The 6,114-nt window shown below is 49.6% G+C and overlaps 1 long non-coding RNA gene across 3 annotated transcripts in view; it reads left to right on the top strand.

Moving 5' to 3' along the window:
* The window catches only part of LOC102976675 (uncharacterized), a 47,279-nt gene that overhangs the window by 22,796 nt on the left and 18,369 nt on the right, over positions 1 to 6,114 (top strand). For all 3 annotated transcript variants that reach the window (XR_008618518.1, XR_447457.4, XR_008618517.1), the window contains exon 2: positions 1,036 to 1,102. This is a non-coding gene — a long non-coding RNA (uncharacterized lncRNA). The remainder of the gene's footprint in view (positions 1 to 1,035; positions 1,103 to 6,114) is intronic.

Raw genomic sequence — 6,114 nt, 5'->3', positions numbered from 1 at the left:
AGAGGCCCACGTACCGCAAAAAAAAAAAAAAAAAAAAAAAAAAAGCTTAAGTCGGGAATCTCTCCTGGCTCAGGCTTCAGTAGTTACAGACCCCAGGTGCCACTTCCCCCAGAGCAGCCCCTTGGCAGCCCACCCAGTGGCTAAATCCCTGGCCTGCTCGTTATCAGGCTGACTTTTCCAGGCAGGGATGGTGCAGTGCTTGGTCCGTGGTGCTTCTAAGAGTCAGTGAAAACATTTCAACTTGAAATTCTTCCAAAATAAAGAAGGAAGAAAATGAATATAATAATGATGAATATATAATAATCCAGCCTCGAATATGTAATAATCCTACAAACACAATCATGAAATATAATTTGTGTGTGTGTGTGTGTATTTTAATGGGGGAGGAGACCATGAACGCAGAAGTCCCTCGGGCCCACGACAGTCACAATGCAGCCTGGAGCTCTTATGAAGGCAAAAAAATACATTTCCAGAGAAGGAACAAGATTAGGCCATCCTCATTTGTTTACACGGAGTGGACTGGCTCATCTGTTCTCTGAGACATGCAGACAATCTTGAATAAATGGTTTAACTTCTCAGAACCTTCTCTCATCTGAAAAACAGAGAAGAAAGGAATACGTCCCCAATACAGCTCCTGTGATATACAGTAGAGGCTCAAGAAATGGGAGCTTAATAATAATGTCACAGACTGGTAGCTTGTGTCCCCCCAGATTCCTCTGTTGACGCCCTAACCTGCACTGTGATGGTACGTGGAGGCGGGGCCTTGGGAGGTGATTAGGGTTAGATGAGGCCATGAGGATCATGGGATTCGTTTTCTTACAAGAAGGGAGAGACCAGAGTTCCCTCCCTCCACCCTGTGAGGATACGTGGAGAAGACCGTTGTCTGCAAGCTGGGAAGCAGGCTCTCACCTGGGCCTGGCAGCGCCCAGGACAGTGAGAAACGAATCTGTGTTGTTTCAGCCCTGGCCTGTGCTGTTGTGTTGCGTTGTGACAGCCCGAGCTGAGATGAATAACCTCCATCGTTATTCTTTGCAGGACTGACTGCCAGGCGGGAGGAAAAGCAGACTCATTTGCTTCGATCCCAAGGAGAGAATGAAGACCAGTGAGTAAGAGCTTCACTGTCATCTCAGAGCAAAGCCTGAGTTGTGCAAAGAGGGGACAGACGCCGTCTGGAAGTGGCCAGTCTCGCGTGGCTGGGCGGGTGGGTGGTTAGAGCCTCCACTAAGGGTCGGGCCCAGGCCCATGCGCCGCCGTGGAAGTTACGGTGGGGGGGGAAGGAGGACGTCTCCCTCTGCAGGGGAGAGAGGACCAGCCTTAGGGGGAGTCACAGAGGGCCCGGAGGGTCTACTCTGTGTCCCTCTGGGTGGCAGTCCATCACCAACCACCAGCATGGCGGAGCTGATTGCTGAAGTGGAAGTTGCCCTGATTTATCTCTGGTTTTCGCTGACTCTCTGGCTTGAGGACAGGGTGCTGTGGCCTCTTTCACCCTCCAGGAACTGGGGACGGGTCGTGAGGCTGGGCTACTCTGCCAGGACACCCTGATCACTGTTGGTTCACAGGTCAGACACGCTGATCACTGTTGGTTCAAAGGTCAGAAACCCCAAAGGGCAGCTGAACTTGGGGCAACTGTGGAGACAAGCTGGTGTGGTCTGCAAGCTTAGGAACCTTCTGCAGCACAGGACCATCTTGACCATTTCCCGACCGTTCCTCCCTGGCATTCTCTCTTTTCAACCTTCCGTGGTACCAGGGGTTGGCAAACTGTGGCCCATGAGCCAATTCTGGCCCACTACCTATTTTTGTAAATACAGTTTTATTGGAACACAGCCATGCAATTCATCTGTGGTTGACTTTGCCCTGTAATGACAAAATAGAGTAGTTGCAACATACGTTCCAAAAAACTGAAAATGTTTACTATCTGGTTCTTTACAGAAAAAGTTTGTCAACCTCTGCTCTAAACCACAGGCAGTACCTATCTACCCCCAGACTTATTATGTAAAAATAATGAATCCTCCTATGTGTAAGACAAGAGGTCAGCTTTCTGTTATTCACAGCCTAATTGATATAATAATACTTACACTTGAGGTACATAGAGTTTACACAGCTATGGGAGCATAGCATAGCAACTTTGGGGAAATTAAGATAAAAGTACATCCCAAATTCTCTTCATTAGAAGAAGGAGCATAGTCATCCAACTGGACATAGTCCTGCATAACTCCAGGAGGCTATATTCACACCGTAGTCTGGGTGGAGTTGTGAAGTACACAGCCTGGGCAGCTGTACATGGCAGCCCTGTAGCCCTGCCTTCATCCATTCATTCAACCAGTATGTGTGGATTATCTCTGTGCCAGATACTGGGGAAGGTGAATATAACATGGTCCCCAAAAGAGCTATACTCCAATAAAAATTAATTTTAAAAAAAATGGTCCCAGATCTTTAGAATCTTACAGTACAGAGGAAGTAAACCAAATATTGATATGTTAGGAACAGAACTATATCCCCCTTACCCCCAGTTCATGTTGAATCTATAACTCCCCACGTGACTGCATTTGGAGATGGGGTCTTTAACCAAGCTTTGGGGTAAGTGTCCTTGAGAGGCAAACATAATTCAGCACGTAGCTTAGCTCTGAGCCTGTGGGACAAGGACACGCTGGCCTGCCAGCCTACATTCAGACAGTGAGCTGTGGCTGGCACCTTCCCTAAGTTCAGGCGGGTGCACCCGACCCTGAGATTTTCCTTGACTGATGTGCTGTTTGAGAAGCAGGAACAGACCTGGGAGATGTGAATTCAGTTGCCTGGATTTCTTTCTTTCTTTCTTTTTTTAAATATTTATTGATTTTTATTTTTGGCTGTGTCGGGTGTTACTTCATTGCAGTGCACAGGCTTCTCTCTAGTTGTGATGTGCAGGCTCTAGAGCACGTGGGCTCTGTAGTTTGCAGCACATGGGCTCTTAGTTGTGGGTCGAGGGCTCAGTAGTTGTGGCACGTGGACTTAGTTGCCCCCACAGCATGTGGGATCTTAGTTCTCTGACCAGGGATCGAACCCGCATCCCCTGCATTGCAAGGCAGATTCTTAGCCACTGGACCACCAGGGAAGTCCCAGTTGCCCAGATTTCTTCTCTCTGGTCTAAATCAAAAGGCCCTCTTCTATCTGGGGGAGTAAAATGCTGACAGGCCCTGACGCGTCTCCTGGCTCACTTAGGCCGCCTACCTGACCTGTTCCAGGTGAAGTGTGTTGGACTTTAAGCTTCCGTCTCCCTTCGAATGCTTGATTTCCTGAGAATATGCTATTTTGGGAAATAGTGTTTTGTTTCCCTCAGCTCAGCTGGGCACTCTTTCTGCTGCCCCTCCTGTCTCCCCGCTCCTTAAGTGTTGGCGTAAGGCCATGTCAGAGAAAATGTGGCCTCTGCTCTGCCCAGCGGCCGGTCCTCCTACAAGTCCAGTGCCCTGCAGGGCCAGAACTGAGTCAGGTTAGGTTGTCCCAAAGGAGGACAAGAGAGCAAGGACGTGACATCTGGCTCCAAGAGGGACACAGACACGCCTCGGCCCTCATGGCAGAAAGGTCCTTCTCCCTCCTGTATTACGTGCACAGCAGGTGCCCAGGGAGGCTGGTCCAAGCCTTAGATGAGGATGCATCTTCTTGGCCAGCAGAGCTGGGGCAAAGTCTAGAAGGAGGTTTCATTTTGCACACCTTATCCCCAAACCTGCACAGGGTCTTGCTGATGTTTCAGCCTGGTCTTGAGGGAATGCTGCAGGTGGAACCGGGGTCCTAAGCTGAGTGAAGGGGGTGGTCAGCCAGCTCCATCTCTTGATCACTTTACTGTGTGTGTGTGTGTGTGTGTGTGTGTGTGTGTGTGTGTGTATGTGTGTGAGAGAGAGAGAGAGACTGCCATTTTCCCAGGAACTCAGGCTTAAATTCACGAGACCACCGTCCAGACTTAATGCAGTCATTCTGTCAGTCCAGTTGCTTTTACGTCTGAGCTGGCGGGCACAACCTTCCTCACTGTTGTCCCTCACTGCCACCTCTCCTTACCTCTCCCCAACTTCTCAAAGAAACTTTAACGGGCCTCGCATCTCGTGCCTCCAGCCTCTGCATCTGTTTGTCTGTCTCCCAGCTCCTGTTATTCCCTAAAATCCCTCAGAAGGTCCCCCCCGCCTCCAGAATAAATCTCCCTGCCCTCCTTCCTTTCCACTGTATTTCCTGATGCCACATCGCACATGTCCTAGGCCAAAGTAGGTGGCCTTTACTGTGTTCCCTGGCGGTCCCTTTGTGGGCCCCCAACACCCATTTCACCCCAGTGATTAGTCTAAGCAAATCTCCATCATTTCATTGCCAGCGATTGGTTAAGGAATGAACATTAGTCCAAATCTGCCCAATGTCTGCTGAGTGGGTGGTGGGGCAGGGGTGGGGGAGCTGCGGAAAGATGAGGGATGTCTGCTAGGGAGATTTAGGGAAAGTTTCCCCCATCCTAAAAGAGAACCCCAGAAAAGAGATGATATCACTTAGGTCCTGGAGGGGAGCTAAGATCTTTGCTTTCCCCTCCCAACACCCAGCTCAGAACCATGTATTGGACATCTAATACATTTCTACTAAATAAGGCATAGACAGATAAATGATAGACATAGATAGATGGACGACAGATAGATATATAGATAGATGCATAGACACATAGATGTGATGGATGGATGGATGGATGGATGGATGGATGGATGGATGGATGGATGGCTAGGTGGAAGGAAGGGAGGGAGGGAGATGGGGGGGAAGGAGGGAACATCAGTAACATGGACAGCTGTTATCTCTGGCCTTGTGGGGATGCTGTTGGAGCCACGTTAAAAGTCCTGGCTAGATAAGGAACCAAGATGGTGGAGTAGAAGGACGTGCGCTCACTTCCTCTTTTCAGAACGCCAGAGTCATGGCTAGCTGCTGGACAGTCGTCGACAGGAGGACAGTGGAGCTCACCAGAAAGGGTACCTCACATCCAAAGACAAAGGAGAAGCCACAATGAGACAGTGGGAGGGGTGCAATCACAGTAAAATCAAATCCCATAACTGCTGGGTGGGTAACTCACAGACTGGAGAACACTTATACCACAGAAGTCCACCCACTGGAGTGAAGGTTCTGAGCCTCACGTCAGGCTTCCCAACCTGGGGTTCCGGCAACAGGAGGAGGAATTCCTAGAGAATCAGACTTTGAAGCCTAGTGGGATTTGATTGCAGGACTTCAACAGGACTGGGGGAAACAGAGACTCCACTCCTGGAGGGCACACACAAAGTAGTGTGCGCATCAGGACCTGGGGGAAGGAGCAGTGACCCCAGGGGAGACTGAACCAGACGTACCTGCTAGTGTTGGGGGGTCTCCTGCAGAGGCGGGGGGTGGCTCTGTCTCACCGTGAGGACAAGGACACTGGCAGCAGAAGTTCTGGGAAGTACTCCTTGGCGTCAGAGGTGAGAAGGAGGGGGGGGGGGTGACTGTGGCTCACCGTGGGGACGAGGACATTGGCAGTGGAGGTTCTGGGAAGTACTCCTTGGCATGAGCCGTCCTGAAGTCTGTCATTGGTCCCACCAAAGAGTCCAGGTAGGCTCCAGTGTTGGGTCGCCTCAGGCCAAACAACCAACAGGGAGGGAACCCAGCCCCACCCATCAGCAGTCAAGCGGATTAAAGTTTTACTGAGCTCCGCCCACCAGAGCAACAGTCAGCTCTACCCACCACCAGTCCCTCCCATCAGGAAACTTACACAAGCCTCTTAGATAGCCTCATCCACCAGAGGGCAGACAACAGAAGCAAGAAGGACTACAATCCTGCAGCCTGTGGAACAAAAACTACATTCACAGAAATAGACAAGATGAAAAGGCAGAGGGCTATGTACCAGATGACAGAACAAGATAAAACCCCAGGAAAAACAACTAAATGAAGTGGAGCTGGCAACCTTCCAGAAAAAGAATTCAGAATAATGATAGTGAAGATGATCCAGGACCTCGGAAGAAGAACAGAGGCAAAGATCAAGAAGATGCAAGAAATGTTTAACAAAGACCTAGAAGAATTAAAGAACAAACAAACAGAGATGAACAATACAATAACTGAAATGAAAACTACACTAGAAAGAATCAATAGCAGAAT

This window comes from Physeter macrocephalus, chromosome 11 (genome assembly GCF_002837175.3).
Source record: "Physeter macrocephalus isolate SW-GA chromosome 11, ASM283717v5, whole genome shotgun sequence".
NCBI lineage: Eukaryota > Metazoa > Chordata > Mammalia > Artiodactyla > Physeteridae > Physeter > Physeter macrocephalus.
The sequence above is the reverse complement of the archived record's forward strand: the minus strand, read 5'-3'. Positions and strand labels throughout refer to the sequence as shown.